This window comes from Ovis aries, chromosome 13 (genome assembly GCF_016772045.2).
Source record: "Ovis aries strain OAR_USU_Benz2616 breed Rambouillet chromosome 13, ARS-UI_Ramb_v3.0, whole genome shotgun sequence".
NCBI lineage: Eukaryota > Metazoa > Chordata > Mammalia > Artiodactyla > Bovidae > Ovis > Ovis aries.
The window spans coordinates 6,212,631-6,237,927 of NC_056066.1; the positions used below are offsets into that span (position 1 = coordinate 6,212,631).

Consider the following 25,297-nt stretch of genomic DNA (forward strand, 5'->3'; position numbering starts at 1 on the left):
AATTCCACTCCAGAAAGTTGTTATGTTAGTTAAGATCTACAGTGCTATGGAAGAGATGGAAAAGTAGCCAAATTTGTGGATTCATGAGCTGATGACCGTTAAAACTGAGGAGTGGACAGCATTGTTGTGAGGCTGAGAAGCAAAAGACATTGATGGTCCTGTCACCCAGGGTCAGGAAAATGTCAAACCCTTCTCAGCAAGTGCTGGGGGCTTGTGAATTTCACAAAGCAACACCACAGTGAAAAGTGTTACATTTGCAGATGCTGTGAAAGATTTCTTTTTTCTTGCTAAGTGTTATACAGGAAAAAGGGTAAGTAAAAGGGTAGATTTTCAGTGATGCTGAGATTGACTTGTTTTATAAGAATATTGGTAAACAAAGCTATATAGCACGAGTGTCCCTTTGGTTGATCATAATGTTGTGAGCAGAGACACTCAGGAATGTCACCCTGCCTTTCCTCTAGGAACAGATATTTCAGTATCTGCTAATTCAGGGCCCTTGACACCTTGGAAGGAAAGTTATGACCAACCTAAACAGCATATTAAAAAGCAAAGACGTTACTTTGTCAACAAAGGTCCGTCTAGTCAAGGCTATGGTTTTTCTAATAGTCATATATGGATGTGAGAGTTGGACTATAAAGAAAGCTGAGTGCTGAAGAATGGATAGTTTTGAACTGTGGTGTTGGAGAAGACTCTTGAGAGTCCCTTGGACTGCAAGGAGATCCAACCAGTCCATTCTAAAGGAGATCAGTCCTGGGTGTTCATTGCAAGGGCTGATGTTGAAGCTGAAACTCCAATACTTTGGCCACCTCGTGCAAAGAGCTGACTCATTGGAAAAGACCCTGATGCTGGGAAAGATTGAGGGCAGGAGGAGAAGGGGATGATAGAGGATAAGATGGTTGGATGGCATCACCGGCACAATGGACAAGGGTTTGAGTGGACTCCAGGAGTTGGTGATGGACAGGGAGGCCTGGCGTGCTGCATTTCATGGGGTTGCAAAAGTCGGACACGACTGAGAGACTGAACTGAATGAATGGAACCTTACAAAATATAACTACGGCAAATGATGAGCATATACTACAAATATCTGTCTCTATGTGTGTTGAAATATCTCATACTAACTGAAAATGATTCCCTAATAAGTGAAGTTCCATTTAATTTATCCTAATTTCTCCAGTCACAAATCTAATACTTTCAGATCAGATAATATTTTCATTACACATCTTAGTTATGTTCTATTTTTATAATTTTTTGTTTGGTTTGGTTTGGTTTTTTAATCTGTTAAAGTGAAATCTCTCAGTCATGTCCAACTCCTTGCGACCCCATGGACTGTAGCCTACCAGGCTTCTCTTTCCATGGAGTTCTCCAGGCAAGAACACTGGAGTGGGCTGCCATTTCCTTCTCCATTTAATCTGTTAATCCTTTGCTATTTTTTAATGTCAGCTGTCATGGGAACTGTGACTGATACTTCTTTTTTTTCTAGTTGTTTTAGCTATTTTTTGAAGTTTTGAAGGGTTTACTTCTAGAAATTGGCTTTTTGTGTAAAAGTGGAAGGTAATTTGGCACTGACTGTATCCCTGTATGAATTATCGTAATTGGGAGGCATACACTCAAGTGTGAAAGGAAGGGATGGCTAAGAATTGTTATTTCCTAAATGAAAACTTGGATTTTTCTTCCTTCTGCAAAAATCTTATAGGGCTGTTTGTCAAAGGAACCATTTGCAACCTTTTTGAGCATTGCAGTGTATGTGTATAATTAAGGCAAAATCTGATAAATAAGTAGGTCTCCTCTAATGCACACAGGTCCCATTCTTTTCTAAGAATCTAAGAATTATTTTTAAATAAACTTGGAATATAAATTGAAAATTGAAGAGTAATAAAAAACAATAATTTCTATTTCACCTCTGCCCAGATTTCCCATCTCCAACCAACTCTGGCTGTGGTTTAGTGGACTGTGAGGCAGTCTAACTGCTTTTCTTGATTGTAAGTTATTGGACATTCAAGGAGACGATGCATCTACCTTGGCAAATATATTATTAAAATCTTTGAAATATGCTTGCACAGAGCAATGGAAACTACTGCACAGATAGGAAGGAGATAACCTTATCTGTGCTGTAACACCAATAGGACTGTCATAAATATGCAGTTATCCTGAGATGCTTGGTAAGCGGATGGGGTGGAAGAACAGTGGATGGACCTTCTGGAAAGAGAGCAAGGGTTTCAAATGCGTAAATGAAAAGTGATATGCTGCCATCTCTCTGTATTGATCCTATAGGAACTAGGATTCTAGGGACTAGAGACCTGGGAGAAAAAGGGGACGGGGTCATGTAGCAGCCAGTCAGTGCCTCACTTGTACTGACCTCATCTTGTACCACTCTACTGCTTGCCTTCCAGTTTCCAGCATCTGAGAAACCCTCAATCTCCAAAGCCCGCGTGGCTTGCTAGTGCAGCTGGCCAGAAGTCCTGTGGAGTGGATACCACCCTACCCCAGCAGTCCTTAGGCAGTGAGTGAGGGCTGCCCACCTGCACTCAAGGGCAGACCTCTGGAGTATATTCCGCACTGGCCCCCAGGGCTCCCTGATTGGATGGAGCTCAGATGCCCACACTGAATCTCTCTCTCTCTTTGGCCTCTTTTTCTCCCTTGTCTCCCTTCCCTATTCACAACCTCGTTTCCTAGGAATCACCTGTCCCCCTGAAAATAAACCATTTGCACTCACATCCTTATCTCAGTGTCTGCTTCCAGGAAAACCAAGGATATAGGTTTGCCAGGTTCCAGAATCCTCTAAATGAATAGATGCAGGCCCCTTATATTCACAGCTGGTGTCACAAATGATACAGAAAACCAGAAACAGAGATCAAAAAAGTATTGTCAGTGAGGGGAGTAATCAAAAAAGTATTGTCAGTGTCACAAATGAAACAGAAAACCAGAAACAGACATCAAAAACGTATTGTCAATAAGGGGGTACTGGGTGAGTCCCAGCTGCAACTAGCTCCAGCCAGCTTGATGTCATTTGCCAATGGGACCTTCGGTTTGCCAGATCTTCTAATAGGAAATCTGATGTTTAAATGTTCAAAACTCATTCAAACTTTTTAAAACCTCAAAGCACAATACAAGTTTGGAAAACTATGAGGTCTGTCAGTGAAAGCAGAGCATGAGCACAACCTCTGACAGAGCAATTTCACTCCTGGGTAGTTAAGAGAACTGCATACTTGGAAGCATGAAAAGACATGTACTAGAATGTTCATGGACGGACTTGAATGTTATGCTATATTCATAACAGCTCCAAACTGGAAAGGGCACAAATGATCATCAACCGTAGGGTGGATAGATATACTGTGCATATCCATACATATCCATGTGATGGGATACCATGCAGCAAGGGAATGAGTGAATCATTACTACCCACCACAATAGGAATACTCTCAAACATCACATTGAACAAGTTAGAAATAGGAACACTCCCTGAATGATTCCAATATATAAACTACATAAATAAACAAAATTAGTCTATGATGCTAAGTGCCAGAATAGGTTTCTCAATTCCAAATCAGTTCTCCTACTCACCAGCCCCACGGTCCTCATGCATAAGGATGGAGACGTTCTTCATAGTTAAATTCTTCCTGCCCCATTTAAGGTGTAATTCTTCCTGGGATGGGTGGTAACATGAATCTATAAGTCATTACACCTTCACATGAATTAGACCCCAACATTGACAGAAGACCTGCTACTGAGCTCATAGTTTTGCTAGGAACTGTAGGCATGGGAATGGAAAAGTCAAATCCCCACTCTGTTGGATGTGCAATGCCTAGACAAGCCACCAAACCATATTCTAGTACGTAGGTCTTAGTTACTGCTCACCCCTAAATCAGTTGATGACGACAGGGATCATGCTCATGAGATCACACTCATTTACTTGTGTCATTCAGATGGTACCTTTGAAATGGAAATTGGAATTGGAAATTGGATGCAAACCTTTAAGACTACTTCCATATTACTTTGAGTTCCCTTAGAAACATACTCTGAAAACAAAGATTTAAATGTAAGTAGCCTATCTTGGGAGAAGGCAAAGGCACCCCACTCCAGTACTTTTGCCTGGAAAATCCCATAGACGGGGGAGCCTAGTGGGTTGCAGTCCATGAGATTGCTAAGAGTCGGACATGACTGAGCGACTTCATGTTCACTTTTCACTTTCATGCATTGGAGAAGGAAATGGCAACCCACTCCAGTGTTCTTGCCTGGAGAATCCCAGGGACAGAGGAGCCTGTAGGAGGCCGTCTATGGGGTCGCACAGAGTCAGACACAACTGAAGCGACTTAGCAGCAGCAGCAGCCTATCTTGGGGGTTTCCTAAGTGATTCAGAGGTAAAGAATCCACCTGCCAATGTAGGAGATGTGGGTTCAATCCCTGGGTTGGGAAGACCCCCTGGAGAAGGAAATGGCAACCCACTCCAGTATTCTTGCCTAGGAAATCCCATGGGCAGAGGAGCCTGGCGGACTACAGTCCATGGGGTTGCAAAGAGTCAGACATGATTGAGCAACTAAACAACAACAAGAACCTTATCTTGGAAGGAATTCTGGAAAATTCTAGTAAAGGAGTGAAGAATGAGGCAGACAGGGGAAGGCTGAAGGGCAAGGGGCTGGGATATTTATACACCCTTCCTATCAGTGTTAGATGAGGACTGATTATGATTCAGTGTTAGATGAGGACAATTGATTCTCTGTAATTTTCTGTATGGCAGAGAAAGCCCTAGAGGTTAAAGAAAGTTCTCAGAGTAAGGAAGGCAGGAACCGACAATCGGAGTCAGATGAAATGAAATGTTGGACAAAAGAAGCCAGAACCCAGAGTACATACTACACATTATAGGGGCAGAGCATTTACAGCCTCTGCTCTGACCACCCATTCGAGGGAGTTTTTCAAATGAAAATCTGGGTGCAGTTAAACGGAAAGAGACAAAATGAATGTTGGACATTCACCCAATAAGTGTCACTATGTACTCAAGCTACAAGTCTGTCATTAAACAATGAAACAACCACGTGTGGAAAATAGCACCCTTCTGCTTGTCTTGAAGTGCTCACCAAGGTCACCATGCCACGTGTCTACACTCGCCCTTGGGCAGCTAGCTTCCTGATCACACAGTCAATGCTCAGAACAAAAGTGACCCCAGAATCTGCCTCACTGTGGGATGTCAACTCAAAAAAATCTTCACCAGGGCAGGAATCCAACTTCAGTGCGCCTTGCAGGTGGCCTCCAACCTTTCCCACCAGTGGGGGGCACACTCTCTCTCAAGGCAACCTCTCCCGTCAGTAGAAAGTCTTGCCTGTTACATGGCTGGCATGATGACTGAGTTCTGCATCCATATGACTTCCTCTGTGTTTCTCTCTGTTGCTCTCTGACCCATCACCCCGCCTTATACTTGCCTTGGTCTCTGTTCCCACCTCTGGAATGGCATCTCAGGTCCACGCACAAGGGCCTTGGATGGGCACTATGTTCACAGCATAGACGTCGGCAGGGGGGTGGTATTTCTCTTTCATTTGATCTTCATCATGAGGATTTTTAGATGAGGTCCATGAGATTCAGAAAGTTTAAGTAACTTGGCTGGGATTCTACAAGTGAGAGAAGTGAGATTCAAACACAGAAGTATCTGACTCCAGTATAACACTTCACTCACAGAGTTCCTGGGGGGGGAGGGGGGTGAAGGTGTGTGTGTGTGTGTGTGTGTGTGTGTGTGTGTGTTCTGCCTACCACTCCCAATCCAGTCAGCCGCACTCTGTTTCCCACACCCATCACTGACTCCAGATCTACAGTGAAACCAACCTCACATCAGCAGCCCTGACTCTTCCCTTCCCAGCCATCAACATGCTTTTTTGGGGGTCCCAGGCTCCAGAGCCGATGACTTGCCACCAAAAGAGCAATGGGTCTTCCTACTCAAATATTTGGGGTCCTTAGTGGCTGGATGATGCAGAGAGGCAGCTGTGGAGCCATAGGAGAACTAAGGTTCTCTATGGGATTCGTGGTGCTACCCAATCACATCATGTAAACACAGGCCCACTCACTCAGCCTGTGGCTGCACTCAACCTCAGACCCCACCTACACTGAGACTAGTCTGCCCCAAGGAACCAAGACCTCTGGCCCACAGTGAAGACCAGCATTGCCCCAGGGTCAGAGACCCCTGCCACGACTCCTGTTTCAGATTCTGCGTGTCCTTCCTCTTTTACTCATTTTTTAAGAAATATTGTTTTTATTTATTTGACTACACCAGGTCTCAGTTGTGGCATCAGTTCAGTTCAGTTCAGTCGCTCAGTCATGTCCAACTCTTTGTGACCCCATGAATCACAGCACACCAGGCCTCCCTGTCCATCACCAACTCCCAGAGTTCACTCAGACTCACGTCCATCGAGTCAGTGATGCCATCCAGCCATCTCATTCTCTGTTGTCCCCTTCTCCTGCCCCCAATCCTTCCCTGCCAGGAGCCAGCATGAGGAATTCCACCCGTGACAAGGTCATGCAGCAGAGCTCTGATGGCAAGGCTAATCCAACCTCAGGTTTTCCCCCTGGAATTTCCTGAGCATCCACTCCCCAAAAAATAAGAATCTGCCTGCTTTTCCACTCTTCTGACATTCTCTGGAAAAAGTCAATTCAGGGCTTTAGTCTTCTGCATTTGAAAGAGTGTTTCCATCCAAAAACCCCTCTGATGGCTTTCTAGCCTGCCTGCAGGACTCGTACAGCTGCGCATGTGATTGTTTGAGGCCTCCTGACCACAGGAGGAACAGGAAGCTAAAAACATCCTAGGAATGTAGGGGCTTCCGAAGAGTCAAAATCATTAGAATAGGACTGATTAAAGGTTTCATTTGTTGAGCCAATATTTGCTGCCAAATTTTCATATCCTTTATTTTTAGATATAGTTGGTATATAGAAAAACAAGCAGTAGACCTGGTATTAGCAACATTAGATCTTTGAGTTAAGTACCTTCTTTGTTATAACCCACTGCACCTTTGTTCTATAGAGATATAACTTTAGTGCTTTAAGGAGATGCAGATTAAAGAAAAACACTTCAGGGGAAACGAGATTAACATTCATTAAGAAAGAGAGCCAAAAAAGTGTTAGCAAGCCTCCTGGCCAGAAGATAATGTAAATCACCTGAGACCTTTTGCATACAAAAAAGATATACAGAAAGGGTCAGGACTGCTTGACTCTGTATTTTCCATTTAGGGTAAAATTTAGGGTATATAAACACCTTTTAAATAATAAAGTTGGAGGGGGGTTTTGCACAAGCCTGTCGATTCTTTCTCTTGCTCCCTCCCTCTCCTTTTCAGGCTGATCCCTTGGAACATGGAGGCTCACTGTGTCTACTTACTTGTCCTGGCTTCTAAGATCCGTAAGAGTGAGAGCCCAAGGCAGGGCACTCTCCGATATTCAAACAGACCCTGGCGGCCTAACGTAGACGGTGCAAGCTCCTTGTCTGGGACTTTATTGGTTTTCCACGTAACCCAAGTTAATCAGCCTCTTCTCTCCACTTAATTTGTCCTACTTCACTATTTCTTCCTAATCTAATCTTATATTAATAAATAGATAAGTCTTTCCTCGCCGACTCCGTCCACCCTTCGAATTCCCTGGATCCACCAGGGCTGGACCCCAGCACCTCCCAGCATCAGAGTCTTTTCCAATGAGTCAACTCTTCGCGTGAGGTGGCCAAAGTACTGGAGCTTCAGCTTTAGCATCATTCCTTCCTAAGAAATCCCAGGGCTGATCTCCTTCAGAATGGACTGGTTGGATCTCTTTGCAGTCCAAGGGACTCTCAAGAGTCTTCTCCAACACCACAGTTCAAAAGCATCAATTCTTTGGTGCTCAGCCTTCTTCACAGTCCAACTCTCACATCCATACATGACTACTGGAAAACCATAGCCTTGACTAGATGGACCTTAGTTGGCAAAGTAATGTCTCTGCTTTTGAATATGCTATCTAGGTTGGTCATAACTTTTCTTCCAAGGAGTAAGTGTCTTTTAATTTCATGGCTGCAGTCACCATCTGCAGTGATTTTGGAGCCCAAAACAATAAAGTCTGCCACTGTTTCCACTGTTTCTTCATCTATTTCCCATGAAGTGATGGGACTGGATGCCATGATCTTTGTTTTCTGAATGTTGAGCTTTAAGCCAACTCTTTCACTCTCCTCTTTCACTTTCATCAAGAGTTGCGGCATGGGGAATCTTTAATTGTGGCATGTGGGATCTAGTTCCCAGATCAGAGATTCAACCCAAACTCCCTGCATTGAGAACATGGAGTCTTAGCCACTAGACCACAAGAGAAGTGCCCCTTTCTTCCCCTTTTAGTATCAATAAAGTCACAGCCCTGCCTTATGGATTCTGCAGACAGATGTGCTAACCAGACTCTACAGTCCAGTTGTCTACGTAGAGAGTTTTCATCCTCCCTGGAAAGCGATGGGACAATCAGAGCTATTTCTGGAAGAGGTTCTTCTTTTCAGGGTAAGAGTGAGAAGTTTTAATCAGACACTATGCACTCTGAGGCTCTGTCTTAAACTATTGATGGGGCAAAGGGTTTATGTCTCAAACTCTCTGAGCATCAAGCCCCATGTGGATGTGAGGATGACTTTCACCACTTGCCAGGCTGCCCTGAGGATTAAGTGTTATGATACCTGCAGAGGCTCCTTGCATACTCTGCATGACCACTGAAGTCATTTTTCTTCTCTTGCTCTCAAAACAAGTCCCCACAATCATTCCAGTACAGAAAAAAGAATGTTGAGATCAGGGTTCTCTCTCCCTCAATCTATCTTTCTGGCTTACACATTTTTCAAAAGTATTGTATGAGACAGTGACACTAAGCTTCTTCGGCAGAGTCTGCGGGTAACAGGGATGTGTTTTATGAAGGACAGAGAACACCTCTGCTCCCCCTCCTTGTCCCCTGCATTGGTCTTAGCCATTGCTCAAAAGTGTGCTCTATCTACCCATTTGCGGTCTGTTAGACTTCGCTACAAAAATCTGCCTTCGCCCCTGCCCAAAATGATCATTTTCCCTTTCCTTGCTCCCTTCTGGACTCTCTTTTTCTTTCCTGCTGTCAAACGAAGGCTTGTCTTTCCCTCCCCCAATCTATTGATCTTAAATTCAGTCTCTCACTGCTATGATTTTCCTTGAGCATGTAGGTTGTTTGACTTACTGCATGCCGTGGGGGATACAGATACCCCCCAGATGTGAGGCTAAGTGGAAGGTGTATTGTGTCAAATGGAAAACGCCTCCCAGTTGTCATGGGGATGGGAGTGTTATTTTCCTGAAGACCTCTGGCCCTGAAACTTGGTTAAAAGTTAAGATTTTTTGAGCATCTTACTGAAGCAGGACTCTCTAGAAGGAAAAAAAAAAAAAAAGGGCCCCATCAGGAACTCGTGGATGAAATTCACAAAGTGAACACACCTGGGTAATCAGAACCCAGATCAAGTAACAGATCACTGACAGAACTCCACTTACCTGCCCATCATTACTCTCACAAAAGTTACCATCATCTGACATCTGGCAGCATAAATTAGGTTTTGAATCTTGTACAAATGAAACCACACATTGATGTACTCTGTTCTGTCTGCCTTCATTCCTTAAATACTGTTTACGAGATTTATCCATATCTGTTTTATGTCATCCCCTGGAGAAGGAAGTGGCAACCACACTCAGCCAACCCACAGACTGGGTGGCTTCACTTTCACCTTTCTATGTCATAGTGGTTCACGTTTTCTCATTGCTGGACCATGTTGCACTGCATAAACATGACATAATTCATTATCCATTCTATTGTCAGTGAGCATTTGGAAAGTCTCCAAAGCAAGGCTTTTATGAGAAGTTATGTTGTGAAGATTCTTGCACATGTCCTCTGTACACACACGCGTTTTCTTGGGTACACAGCTAACAGTGGAATGGCTGGGTCCCGGATATCCCCATATTCAGCCATAGCAGACTGCCAGTTTTCCAAAGTGGGTGGATCATTTTATCCTCCCATTGTCATGACATAGGGGTTCCAGTCACTCTGTATCCTGACTAACACTTGGTATTGTCTGGGAATGTTTTCTTATTTGCTTTTTTTTTTGCATTCTGCTGGATGTTTAGTTGTTTCTCATTATGATTTTAATTTTCATTCTTCAAATGAAAAATGAAATTGAGTACCTTTTCACATATTTATTAGCCACTTGGATATTCTCTCCTGTAAAGTGAAAGTGGAAGCGTTAGCTGCTCAGTCGTGTCCAACTCTTTACAACCCCATGGACTGCAACCCGCCCAGCCTTCAGGCAAGAACACTGGAGTGGGTTGCCATTTTCTTCTGCAGGGGATCTTCCTGACCCAGGAATCAAACCCGGGTCTCCTATGTTGCAAGCAGATTCTTTACTAGCTGAAACACCAGGTCTATTCAAATCTGTTGTATATTTTTTAAATATTGTTACTGTCTTTTTCTTACTGATTCAAAGATTTAACATGAGACTAAAGTGAAAAGAGTTGGTCACCCTTTTATGGGTTTTTCTATCACTCACCCTAACTTTACAATAACTATAGATGTCTTCAGTCATCTCTAACGGTGTCTCAAGTTGTTAGACATTTCTAGAAGCAGTTTATTTTTTATTTTTTTTAATTTTATTTTTTTACTTTACAATACTGTATTGGTTTTGCCATACATTGACATGAATCCAACACAGGTGTACATGACTTCCCAACCCTGAACTCCCCTCCCACCACCCTCCCAATATCATCTCTCTGGGTCATCCCAGTGCACCAGCCCCAAGCATCCTGTATCCTGTATCGAACCTAGACTAGCGATTCATTTCTTACATGATAGTATACATGCTTCAATGCCTTTCTCCCAAATCATCCCACCCTCTCCCTCTCCCACAGAGTCCAAAAGTCTGTTCTTTACATCTGTGTCTCTTTTGCTGTCTCGCAAACAGGGTTATCATTACCATCTTTCTAAATTCCATATATATGTGTTAGTATACTGTATTGGAGTTTTTCTTTCTGGCTTACTTCCCTCTGTATAATCGGCTCCAGTTTCATCCACCTCAGCAGAACTGATTCAAATGTATTCTTTTTAATGGCTGAGTAATACTCCATTGTGTATATGTACCACAGCTTTCTTATCCATTTGTCGAAGCAGTTTAATTTTATTCAAAAAATGTACTCTGAAGCACTCTGAGAAGTATGGAGAATCAGAGACCTGGCTTGGCTGTTTCACTTACTAGCTCTGTGACCAAGGGTAAATCTTTGTATGTCCATCTGAAAAAAATAAAAAATTTGGGTTTGATATCTTTCAATCCTAGGACTCTATTAAATAGTAATAAGATCTATAGTTTTGGGGGGTGAGGAACAGGAGAAAAAGGAGACTAGAAACTTACAAAACTTCCACAAAATTGGCCAGCCCTGCTTTTAAGTTAAAAGGACACTAAACACTCTAATCTTAATAATAGTTTCTTCCATGCTCTTGCATATTTTAAATTTTACCAGAATTGTAAGCTTTCCATGTTAACAGAAGAGAAATTATATATCAATATGCTCTGTTTATCCTTCTCCTCTTTTCTTTTACGGAAAATAATACCTAGATCAGAGTTAACTAAAAACAAAAAAGTCAAAAAAACAAAATTGTGTTTTTCTGCGTGTGTGTCTGAAATGGAGCTAATAGAAAACACACTATCCCCCATTACCCAGCAGTATGCACTCTCCTAAGACCAGCCTGTGGCATCTGACCTCCATCCTCCACACTTTTACTTAAGACCCTTGTAAATATCTAAACCACAAGCCTGAAACCTACATCTCCTTCCTCCCGCTTCCCACTAGCAGCTTAACTCCAGCTGCCAGATGACGAGCTCTGTTTTGGCCTCACTCTAACCATCAGTGTATAGAAACTAATATTTAAAAATGTCTTCACAATCTCAGAGAAAAGAAAGGTTACATACAATAAGATACAAAAAGCCCTAAGCATAAAGGAATTTACTAATAAATTAGACAATAAAATTAAGAACTTGGGTTCATGCAAAAATGTATTAAGAAAATGAAAAGGCAAGGCACAGTGTGAAGAAAGATATCTGATACATGTGTAACAAAGGGCTTGTATCCAGATTATAAAATAAAAAAATATTATAAATCAATGCTCCTTGACAGATAACCCAAAGGAAAATGGGCAATAGCTTTGAACAAAGACTGACAAAAAGAGGATAAATAAATTCATAAGCAGATACGGCTTCATTAGTAATAGAAAAGTGCTTATTAACACTTCAGAGACATATGTACACCAGCCTAGTTAGTGTTTAAACATATCACAGTACTGAATGTTGAAGAGGGTATAGAACAAAACAAAAATCTCATTCTTTATTGCTGCTGCTGCTGCTGCTAAGTCGCTTCAGTTGTGTCTGACTCTGTGCGACCCCATAGACAGCAGCCCACCAGGCTCCCTGGTCCCTGGGATTCTCCAGGCAAGAACACTGGAGCAGGTTGCCATTTCCTTCTCTAGTGCATGAAAGTGAAAAGTGAAAGTGAAGTCGCTCAGTCGTGTCCGACTCTCAGAGACCTCATGGACTGCAGCCTACCAGGCTCCTCTGCCCATGGGATTTTCCAGGCAAGAGTACTGGAGTGGGATGCCATCGCCTTCTCCGCATTCTTCACTAGTGGAAGCACAAATCAGAACATCCACTAAAAAACAAACAAAACAGCTTGGGAGTATCTACTCCAGTTAAAGATTAAAGATACATACAATCTGTGACTTGGTAATTCTGCTCAAATAGCCTATAGAACTGCATACATATGTGCTCCAAAACCTGTGTACCTGCTAATAGGTTTATCATTTACTATTCCCTGCATTATTCTCTGCAGCAAAAGGTTAGAAACAGCTTAAATGCCTGTCATTAGTACAAGATAAGCTATTCAATATTATGTATTCATACTGTAGAGTACCATACAGTAATGAAAATGAGTGGCTAAAGTTATATGGGAGAAGACAGATGAATCTTTAAAATATGAGAGTAGCTAAAGAAAACAAATGAGGAAGAATACACATTACTTGATTCCACTGACACGAAATTCAAAAAGAGGCAAAATTTGACTCTTTAGGGATTTAGTGACTGAATAACATCAAAATATTAACAAAATAGCACCTGATACAAAGACCCAACTGATTGGAAAAGACTCTGATGCTGGGAAAGATTGAGAGCAAGAGGAGAGAAGGGGACGACAGAGGACGAGATGGTTGGGTGGCATTATCGCCTCAGTGGATATGAGTTTGAGCAAACTCCCAGAGACAGAGGAGGACAGGGAGGACTGTGTGCTGCAGTCCATGGGGGTCACAAAGAGTTGGACATGACTTAGCTGCTGAGCAACAAAAACACTAAAACAGTGGCGACCTCTAGCCGGAGGAAAAGTTATGCAGGGCAGTTTCTGGACCGCTGGCAAAGTTTTCATTCTTGACATGATGGTAACCTTCATGATGAATTCTTACATTGTTTAACAGTATTTTAGGCACTTTTCTCCCTATATTTTATTCCATTACATTATATAAATTAAAATAATGTTTTTCATGTTTGGCATTTAGTAAGCACTCAATAAATATCAATTACTATCATAAACACATGACAATACTATATTTTTATCCTACTTTGTACTTTACAAAGTGTTTTTCATGAAAATCACCTCATATGAAAATCACCTCATTTAAACCCAGGCATTGTTATTATTGCTGTGAGAAATCTAAGGCTTAATCTTCACATGCGAGTGCGCACACACACACACACACACACACACACACATACACAAACGACCATAGAGCATAGCTGGAACCACAATTCTGGTCTTCTGGTTTCAAATCTGACCCCTGCTTTCTAAGCCATGTTGGTTAAAGGGAGAAAGATGAGTAGAGAGCTTGACAATTTAAACTCCATCAAGAGCTAGTACTTTTTGACTGTGTAACCTGAGTCAAAGACCTTGATGTGTATGTGTTGGTTTTCCCATCTGTCAAAGGGACATAAAGACTTCCTACTCTGCACAGAACTTCATGAGAAGCTGAGATGGCAGAAATGCATTTGTGTTGTGATGTGTGTAAAAACGCTACACAAATGTAATGGGTGTTATTTGGATGTACTCTGGCCTATGCTTTGAGGCTGAGCTGAATTCACTGTCAGTGCTAAATCAGCACTGATACAAGTATCTCTCTCTCTCTCTCTCCTCTCAAGGCTTCCACCTATCTGCCTACCAAAATAAATAAATAATGGGGAGATTAATCTAATTGGAAGGCTTGCACATTGGGCCCAATTGAAACCAAGCCACCCATGCCCAAGCCAGGCAAATGTAGCTGGAAGCAGCAGAAAGCCTACATCTTTTCTTTACTAAAAGTGGATACAAGGCATTTTCTCAATGCATCAGCCTGAGGTTAAAGTGCACAGTCTGGGAAATTAAGCTTATTCTCAGCCAACTTTCATGGAAAACAATCTCTAGGACTATCTCATGTGTCTGCTGATAGAGGGGCATCAATTGGGAAGATTACGTCTGTTATCAAGGGAAGCAATGAACTTTCCATTTACATTGAACTTTTATAATCTGATGAGAGAAAAGGTGCATTTATCTAGTCTTTTAAAAAGGAAAAGGAAACCCTACAGATTTGTCCATTATACCTGCCAAGAATCTAAAGTGAGGTCAAGACAAAAACAGATTACTTTTGAAAGTGTTAATAAGAGTTTATTGAGAGGCCTGCAAGCCAGATCTCCCTCTGTGGGTTTCTGAATGGCTTTGGGAGCTGGGCTATTCTTAGAGTAATGAGAAAGAGCCTTATCTCAAACCATAGGAAATTCAAAGACTCCTACGGCTTCAAAAGTCTTATCGATGCACTTTAGTAGAACTAAAAGCCAGCATGGTTACTAATCACAAAAACCTGTCCAGTGTGGGGCATGGGGAGAAGCCTTAAGAAGTACAGACATGCAATTTCCAGTACAGCTTATTAACAGCACTGAAAAGGACCCTCTAATTGTTCATGACTAAATCGTGTTCTAAGGCAGTACCAGCAATATAAGTACTAGTGAGTTAGAGTTATGGGTTATAGGTAATAGGTATCAGACACTGACTCTGACTTATTTAAGTAATGGGGAATATATTGGGAAAATATTGGGGATTCAAAGAATGAGTGAGTGGTTGGGTTTTAGAGAATGTAGGAGCATAGTTCAGGAAGCAGGAAGCAAGAGGCACACCAGTGGTTTCCAGTCGGAAAACTCTAGTCAAGACACTACCTTATCATGTATGATCTGTCCTCACCGTGTTCTTGGGTCACTGCCTCAAGATTAGCCCCAGAAGAGAACAACTGGTTATCTGAGTCATAAGTAATCTCCCTCTCCCCTAAACAACCCTATAGAAGGCACAAGAGAGATGGAATATGGCTCTACTCAGCTTAAAAACTAGGCACTGGATACCTGAGCTTGCTCTCCCACTAAGACTATACATGGACTCATAGGGGAAGAAATGGATGCTGTATTGGTCAGTTTTTTGCTTCAGTTATGCTGAATAACAAGCATTCCAAACTCCAATGGTCTACAGCAACCAACATTTCTTTTTCTTGCTCTTAGGTCTGTGAGTAGACTAGGATGGCTTTGCTTTAGGTAACAGACTGATGGGGCTGCCTCCAAACCACAGAGCAGAGTCACATCTGCTCCATGTCTCTGCCTCCTCCTTGGACAAATGGCTACTCCAAGCATGTTACTTTCTCATATTAACAGAAAACCACAATAGCACAAAAGGATAAGTTGCTGCTGGCCTCATCTCTGCTCATATTCCTTTGGTCAAAGTCCATCAAATGCTCAAACCCAAATTTAGTAGGGCAGCCAAATCTACTCCACCCCAAGGAAGCACAGAAGGAAAGTGAATAATATTGTTAACAATAATGCAATCTCACACGGATACTAAATAAGCATCCTCTACACATACGTCTTAGTCACCTCACTAACAACTCCCCAAAGCTTCCATTCTGTGTCTAATCCAAGTCATCAAATAAATATTCATGAAAAAGATCCTGGTCACTGTTGCTGGAGGATACACGCTAATTGTCCCTCTATGTGTCCTTCAGATCTCAGTCCTGCTTTCTTGGTTAATTATAAACATGCTCTTTTTTCCCCCTTTTAGATAATGAATGCCTTTAGGGCAAAGCATGTAGCTTTGTGAGGATCTTTGCAGATGCTTGGCTTGTCATTGTTTCCCTTGAGTCGCTGGTGAACGAACCAGGGTGACTTTTGCCAGTCACTGTAGTTGCACAGAGTCCCTCAGCCTGAGAAAAGGGTGGCATCTGTGACCCAGGGAAAAACCAGTGATTTGGATAAAAGTTAGTTTAGACTTAACACCAAAGTTTCATAGCCAGCATGGAGGAAAGACAAGTCATTTACCCCCTCAAATCTCATGTCTGGCTCCTTATCATCCCAAATCCTGACTCCACCCACTGCCAGTCAAGGTCGAGGGCACTTCAGCAAATGAAGGAATTGCCCAAACCCGCATTTAAGGAGGCACTTCAGGTCTCTCCTCCTTTGTACTCTGTCTCAGCATCCTGTCCTCACCAAGTGGCTTCCTCCTTCTTGAAGTCGTACAGCATTCTTTTAGGTCCTGTTCACCATGAACACTATCCCAGGCCAGATACTCACTTTTACACCATTTACCATATTCAGTTCTTACAACTTCTACATTAGGCAAGAACAATCGACATTTTTGACTGCTTCGCTTGGCAGCTCAGCCTGGACTTTACCTGTTCTGCACTGCTTACATTGTTGGAGAGGCACATAAAAGTCTGAGTGTTAAAAGTGCAAATTCAGGAGTCGAACAGCTTGAATTCAAATCCGATTCTCAACCCTTACTATGTGTGTGAGCTTGGACCTGGTTCTTAATTTCTGTGTGCCTCAGTTTCCTTTTCTACATGGACACTGTAATAGTACTGAACTTATAACGTGTTGTCAGTATTGGACAGGCAAAAACACCCAGAACAGAACAATGCTTGAAACATTACAGGTGTTTGATAAATGTTTGATAAATGTTTGGAAGACCCATTGACCCTTCATCCATCTGCTTGGCACCTTACCCCATGACCAGACTCCCCCATTAAGGACTGAACCCCACAGCTGGGACTGACACATGATTCTGGTAGATGGGCCCAGACAGTTGGATCTGTACCGTGTCATCCAGAATGTTTGTGCTCCTTCCCACCTTGATCAAAAGAAAAAAATCCTTTGTCTCTTCTGTTCAATTTTTCTCTCTCACATTGTAGCATTTTTTGTTCATTCTCCTTCAGCACCTGTCTAGAGGTTAGCTAGTTTTTGATTATGGATTTGATGGCTTAAGCCAGTTTATTATTTTTATTATGAGTTTGACAGCTTGGAATTTTTGTTCTTAATTGGGACATTTATATCTCATTTTCTTTATGAGAAAAATCTAGGAATTATAGTTTTAACATCATAATAAATAATATTAAAATAAATGGCAAGCCATGAATTGGGAGTTAAAACACCTAATAATTGGGCTGGAGAAATATAAAAATGCTGGGTTCAGTGAACCAGCACCAGTCTAATTTAAATGTCTAATTAAAAGTTACTTGAAGGCACAACATACACAAGCTGCATTGCAATCTTCTAGGGCTGGGAAGGAAGCTTGGTAACCAGAAGAAAAATCAGAATTGCATGAAGAAATGGGGATGGACTGCAATTTTTAAGCAGGGTGCTCCATTTTAATCAAGGCATGTCCTACTCTACATCCCATTACCACTTCATTAAAATACTCTGTCCCCAGTGCTGAAACTGCTGTTAGTTGTTTAACAGCAGAGAAACCATGCTTCAAGCCAGGAAGGGAGGTAGCAATACCCGGCTGCAGGCAGGAGCTTTTGTTAGCTGAAGCACTATTTATCCAGAAATGCCTGAGAGTTACAGAGGAAGAAAAAGAAGAAGGACTGTGATTAGGCAAGTTTAGATGAGAACTGATTTGACAAGAACAAGCCTGCCGGTCTGCAGGCTAATTCACAAAGAGGGCTATTCATAGCAGCAGGCTATTTAGCACGTTGTCAGATATGACATTCTAGAAATGCAGCATGATCATTGGTACAAATAACTAATGAACAGTGACATATTTAGATTGCCTGTGTAAAGGTGGCTGGATGTGTGCAGCTAGACAAAAAGAACTCCATCACCACATGAGGGGATAAAAAAGAAGAAGAAAGCCCAAAAATGTCCGAAGTAAACTTCTGAAGTTGGGTTTGTTTTCAGAAGTTGCCGATTCTGGCACTGTCAGTTTGTCATTGTCACCTCTGTCTCTCGGTCTTCTCATCCGTAGTTCAGGATAATAATTGCACCTACACTTTCTAAGACTCAACCTGAGATTAAAGGGTAAATTCTCAATAAATATTGCCTATCATCATTAGTATTTTTATTGACAAATATTTTTCACTCTTAAGGAAGTATGAAGTGTAATCATTTGTATAGATATCGCTAAACTGAACCTACATTCTAAACTGAGCACCATTTATAGTTAAATGGTACCTCTACTTCTGAAGGAGGTAATTTCTTTCTCTAAATATTTTTCCTATGTTTCAGAGGTCAAAAATAGATTCCTACATTCCCTCAAAGATGTCTCATGTTTTCTTTTCCTCCCATTTTTTTACTGTCATCAGTTTCCTCATTCATTCATTTATGCATTTTTAAAAATATATGTTTATTTATTTATGTATGCTGTGCTGGGTCTTCATTGCTGCACAGGGCTTTCTCTAGTTGTGATAAGTGGGGCTACTCTCTAGTGGCTGTGTGCAGGCTTCTCATTTCAGTGGCTTCTCTTGTTGCAGAGCATGGTCTTTAATGCACTCAAGCTTTATTAGTTGCTGCATCTGGGCTCAGTAGCTATGGTGCACGGGCTTAGTTGCTCCTCCCCATGTGGAACCTTCCCAGACCAGGAATCAAACCTGTGTCCCCTTCATTGGTAGGCAATTCTTAACCACTGAACAACCAGGGAAATCCTTCATTCATGTTTTTAAAAGCCATTTTTTTGTGTCAAGCTCCTTTAATGAATCAGGCATTGTGCTAGGCTAGGTTGCTAACACATGTAAATCAAAGAGTTTAAAGATCTGTCATGAATGAAAAGAACTGCCTTAAATACAACAATCTCCAATATATCTCACATTAACAAGTGCACATACATGTTAAATAGGTTTGTTATTATCTCCATGTTACAGATGAGTAAACTGAGGCTTAAAGGAGAGAGGAGGAAGGATCTGTCTTTAAGCATCTGTCTTCAGGTCTCAGGGCAGATACTGCAATGTCCAATCTGTGCTTACACCTCATTCAAGGGGTTCCCTTTCTCAGGACCCTACAAAGGGAACAGTTTGGGGAAATGGAGTAACTTTGAGACTATGAGTGTCCAGTAAAGGACAAAGTCCCAGCTCCTCCTCCTTCCCCACAAGACACTGCCAACAAAAAGAAAAATCTCTGCAGTCAAAATGGGGTGTACACAGCAGATGAATTATCCCTTATCTTTACTTCAATTCCTTTCTTAATGAATAAATGAGTAAATCAATAGATCCCTAGGTCTTTGGCACCCCTTCTTATTCCATGCAAGTCTTGTTTTTCTTTTTTTAAGCTGAGCAACCCAAACAACCAGAGGCCATTTTCACGGTTTACCATCTAACAAAACACAGCAGTGGTAATTAAAACAATCTGGGGGTAGGGAAAGGAAATCTGTCACTGCTGAGACTATCAAGTCAAGAATAAAGTGCTCTGGGAGTGAGGCAGAAACACTGACAATTTGTTAGATCTAACCCCAGACTGACAGAGAATAAAAGGATGAGGCAGAGACTGTTGCTGGCAAATGTCAGCTTTGCATGAACAGCCCATGGAAAAACTCTGAAAAGCCACCCATAGTTTTCATCTTCTGCCAAAGTCAGGAAGGAACCAGATTCCCTTTGCACAAATAAGAATTAGCTACTCTGTAGTCACTGGTTAAGGTCAGCTTTGGAAAGAATGACCATATCCCCAAGCCAACTTAAAATCAAGGGTTAATTAAAAAAAAAAAAAAAAAAAAAACCCTTATATCCTGACTTTAAAGTACTGTAACTTTAACTTTTACTAGATTTTAAGAATTGTGCAAGTCTTTCAGGGGCACAGTCTCCTTTTCCTTATTCTAAGGTATTTCATCAAGTCAGCATCCATTGGCTGAATCCTTTTAACCCTCCAGTTGGGGTGAAATTGCTCAATAGCTCCCACCTCCAAATTGAACCCCATAAAGTAAAATCAGCAAGAACTACCTGGCAAGACTCCCTACTGCTCTTGATTCATTTTGCAGGATAGATTTCCCCAACCAAGTAAAAATCATGAAACCCAATGAATAATTTTTGGTCCTCTGTATCTCACACAGCTGTAATCTTATGGCAAGGAGATCACCAATGATTTGAGAATGCTCACACAATAGGAAAAATAATCATTGAATTTGGAGCAGTTCTTCTAATATCATTTATTTTGTCATGCTGATTGGCTAAAGGATATAGATTGGACAAATTACAACAATAGCAACAGCAATAATTGTAGATAACCACTATGAGAAAGGCTCTGCTATTTATGATAAATATTGTCATTATTTTACCTCAAAGCACTCCTGTGAAGTAGGGACATTTATTACCTCTATTTAACTAGTCAGAAAATATCCACATTGATTTAAGATGATGGTGGCATTCAATGCACAAAACAACTAAAATTAAAACTTTGGTTTTACTGCCTTCACAAAATTTGAATCATTTGATTTACTATAACAAAAATATAAGCATAGTATCAATAGGCAGTATAGGCTACTTGCGTATACAGAGGATTTCCAGTATTTAGAAATTCAATAGTTTTTAGCCAGATAGAACTAGAGCAGTTAATTACCTTTGTCTAGTTCCATGTTGAATAATTTTTGAAGAAAAGCAGTTCTAGTCACAAGAAAACCTTCTCAATAGCATCATTAGATACAGATACTGGAGAACAGAAAATGTTAAGGAATGGAGCCAGATAAATATGCACTGTAAAATTGGCAACTCTAGGAGAGTGGAAGGTGGAATTACATATGCTTCTTTTCCCACACATTTGCTAAATCTTTATTTTATAAAAAGACTAATAAAAATGCAAGAAGCTATTAACTTTGCTAAAGAATTGCAGCTATTTTTGCATAAGCAGTTTGTTCCTTTAAATTCAAGAGTCTAGAGTAAGTGCCTACAAAGACATGCTTCTTAGATCTCTGCTTTCCCTCCTTAACTGTTCCTCCTGGTAATTTAGCCAGAATCTGTTGTTCTTATTGGCACTGTCCAGCCAACCAGTCCAGAGTCAAGGGGAGCAATATCTTCAGAGAACACAAGACAGTTCTAGGCAGGATAACCCCGGATGTACATTTCAGAGCAAGAGGCCCCAGCCTGAGAGGGAGAGAGAGAACAATCCAAGGAGGAAGAATGAGTCAGGAAAAAGAGAAAGCAACTCAAGACAGAGAGAAATGAGGTACAAAGTAGGGTAGAGGCAAAGAGGCTCAAAGCTGTCGGACAAAAGTAATTCAGAAGCAAATCTTGCAATTATCAGAGTCTAATCAATAAGTCTTGTATAGACCTAGTTGGCCTCATACTCATTGTGTAGACTATGGGTCATGCTGCCTGTGTAGGGCACCCAAACGGACGGGTCACAGTGGAGAGGTCTGACAGAATGTGGTCCACTGGAGAAGGGAATGGCAAACCTCTTCAGTATTCTTGCTTTGAGAACCCTATGAACAGCATGAATGGGCAAAAGATAGGACACTGAAAGAGGAACTCCCCAGGCCAACAGATGCCTGATTTGCTATGGAGATCAGTGGAGAAATAACTCCAGAAAGAATGAAGAGACAGAGCCAAAGCAAAAGCAGCACCCAGTCATGGATGTGACTGGTGATGGAAGTAAAGTCTGATCCTGTAAAGAGCAATATTGCATAGGAACTTGGAATGTTAGGTCCATGAATCAAGGCAGATTGCAAGTGGTCAAACAGGAGATGGCAAGAGTGAACATTGTCATTTTAGGAATCAGTGAACTAAAATGGACTGGAATGAGAGAATTTAACTCAGATGACCATTATATCTACTATGGTGGGCAAGAACCCCTTAGAAGAAATAGAGTAGCCCTCATAGACACAAAGGAGTCCGAAATGCAGTACTTGGATGCAATCTCAAAAATGCCAGAATGACTTCTGTTCATTTCCAAAGCAAAGCATTCAGTATCACAGTAATCCAAGTCTATGCCCCGAGCAGTAATGCTGAAGAAGCTGAAGTTGAATGGTTGTATGAAGACCTACAAGACCTCCTAGAATTAACACCAAAAAGATGTCCTTTTCGTCAGAGGGGACTGGAATGCAAAAGTGGGAAGTCAAGAGATACCTGGAGTAACAGGCATATTTGGCCTTGGAGTACAAAATGAAGCAGGTCAAAGGCTAACAGAGTTTTGCCAAGGAATGCACTGGTTATAGCAAACACCCTCTTCCAACAACGCAAGAGAAGACTCTACACATGGACATCACCAGATGGTCAACACTGAAATCAGATTGATTATATTCTTTGCAGCCAAAGATGGAGAAGCTCTATACAGTCAGCAAAAACAAGACTGGCAGCTGACTGTGGCTCAGATCACGAACTCATTATTGCCAAATTCAGATTTAAATTGCAGAAAGTAGGGGAAACCACTAGACCATTCAGGTATGACCTAAATCAAATCTCTTAGATTATACAGTAGAAGAGACAAATATTCAAGGGATTAGACCTGATAAACAGAGTACCTGAAGAACTATGGATGGAAGTTCATGACATTGTACAAGAGACAGTGATCAAGACCATCCCTAAGAAAAAGAAACGCAAAAAGGCAAAATGGTTGTCAAGGAGGCCTTACAAAGAGCTGAAAAAAGAAGAGAAACTAAAGGCAAAGGAGAAAAGGAAGATATGTCCATTTCAATGCAGAGTTCCAAAGAATAGCAAGGAAAGATAAGAAAGCCTTCCTCAGTGATCAATGCCAAGGAATAGAGGAAAACGATAGAATGGGAAAGACTAGAGATCTCGTCAAGAAAATTAGAGATACCAAGGGAACATTTTGTGCAAAGATGGGCACAATAAAGGACAGAAATGATCTGGACCTAACAGAAGCAGAAGATATTAAGAAGAGGTGGCAAGAATACACAGAAGAACTATACAAAAAAGATCTTCATGACGCAGATAACCACAATGGTGTGATCACTCACCTAGAGCCAGACATCTTGGAATGTGAAGTCAAGTGGGCCTTAGGAAGCATCACTACAAACAAAGCTAGTGGAGGTGATGGAATTCAAGTTGAGCTATTTCAAATCCTAAAAGATGATATTGTTAAAGTGCTGCACTCTAAATGCCAGCAAATTTAGAAAACTCAGCAGTGGCCATAGGACTGGGAAGTGTCGGTATTCATTCCAACACCAAAGAAAGGCAATGCCAAAGAATGTTCAAACTATGGCACAACTGCACTCATCTCACACGCTGGTAAAGTAATGCTCAAAATTCTCCAAGCCAGGCTTCAACAGTATGCGAACCATGAATTAGCAGATGTTCAAGCTGGATATAGAAAATACAGAGGAACCAGAGATCAAATTGCCAACATCTGTTGGATCATCAAAAAAGCAAGACAGTTCCAGAAAACCAACTACTTCTGATTTATTGACTACACCAAAGCCTTTGACTGTGTAGATCCCAACAAACTGTGGAAAATTCTTAAAGAGATGGGAATACCATACCACCTGACCTGCCTCTTGAGAAATCTGAATGCAGATCAAGAAGCAACAGTTAGAACTGGACATGGGAAAAAAAAAAAAGAACTGAACATGGAAAAACAGACTGGTTCCAAATCAGGAAAGGAGTATGTCAAGGCTGTATATTGTCACCCTGCTTATTTAACTTATATGTAGAGTACATCATGCAAAATGCCAGGCTGGATGAATCACAAGCTGGAATCAAGATTACTGGGAGAAATATCAGTAACATCAGATATGCATATGATACCACCCTTATGGCAGAAAGCAAAGAAGAACTAAAGAGCCTCTTGATGAAAGTGAAAGAAGAGAGTGAAAAAGTTGGCTTTTTAAAGCTCAACATTCAGAAAACTAAGATCATGGCATCTGGTCCCATCACTTCATGCAAATAGATGGGGAAATAATGGAAACAGAGGCAGACTTTATTGGGGGAGGGGTGCTCCAAAATCACTTTAAATGGTGACTGCAGCCATGAAATTAAAAGACACTTGCTCCTTGAAAGAAAAGTTATGACCAACCTAGACAGCATATTAAAAAGCAGACATTACTTTGCCAACAAAGGCCCATCTAGTCAAATATATGTTTTTTCCAGTAGTCATGTATGGATGTGAGAGTTGGACTATAAAGAAAGCTGAGCACTAAAGAACTGATGCTTTTGAACTGTGGTGTTGGAGAAGACTCTTGAGAGTCCCTTGGACTGCAAGGAGATCCAACCAGTCCATCCTAAAGGAAATCAGTTCTGAATATGCTGAAGCTGAAACTCCAATAGTTTGGTCACCTGATGCAAAGAACTGACTCATTGGAAAAGACCCTGATGCTGGGAAAGATTGAAATCAGGAGGAAAAGGGGACAAAAGAGAATGAGATGGTTGGATGGCATCACTGACTCGATGGACATGCTTTTGAGCATGCTCCGGGAATTGGTGATGGACAGGGAAGCCTGGCATGCTGCAATCCATGGGGTCACAGTCGGACATGACTGAACGCCTGAACTGAACTGAAACATTAAGTCTTGTGTAGACCTAGATGGCCTCAAGGACAAATCATAGTCCTTGACCAAAGAGGCAAGAGGTCCTAACATCTTTACCACCCTCATTTCCCAAAGGGAATCATTTTGACCCTTGCACTGATTGATATTTTAGTAAACCATGTTCTGCCCTGGAAGTCAGTGAAGACTTTGCATTCACAGACAGAGTGACAAAGACAGGGCTTGTAAGTAGTAATAGTGATAGTAATGATAATAATAGTAATAGTTTCAAAAGTAATAATTGTAGTTTTAATAATCATATTTAATGAGAGTTTATGGCGTGATTTCACTGTGTTGCATGCTTTTACTAGCATAATTCACTTAATCCTGACAACTCTGCTGCTGCTGCTGCTGCTGCTAGTCATGTCAGTCGTGTCTGACTCTGTGTGACCCCACAGATGGCAGCCCACCAGGCTCCAACGTCCCTGGGATTCTCCAGGCGAGAACACTGGAGTGGGTTGCCATTTCCTTCTCCAATGCATGAAAGTGAAAAGTGA

The 25,297-nt window shown here is 41.4% G+C and overlaps 1 long non-coding RNA gene across 1 annotated transcript in view; it reads right to left on the reverse strand.

Annotated features, from left to right (window-relative positions):
* The window catches only part of LOC121816292 (uncharacterized), a 46,614-nt gene extending 32,132 nt beyond the window's left edge, over positions 1-14,482 (reverse strand). The window contains exons 1-2 of the long non-coding RNA XR_006055805.2: positions 3,562-14,482; positions 2,714-2,813 (exon numbers count right to left, since the gene is read on the reverse strand). This is a non-coding gene — a long non-coding RNA (uncharacterized LOC121816292). The remainder of the gene's footprint in view (positions 1-2,713; positions 2,814-3,561) is intronic.
* Between the last annotated feature and the right edge of the window lie 10,815 nt (positions 14,483-25,297).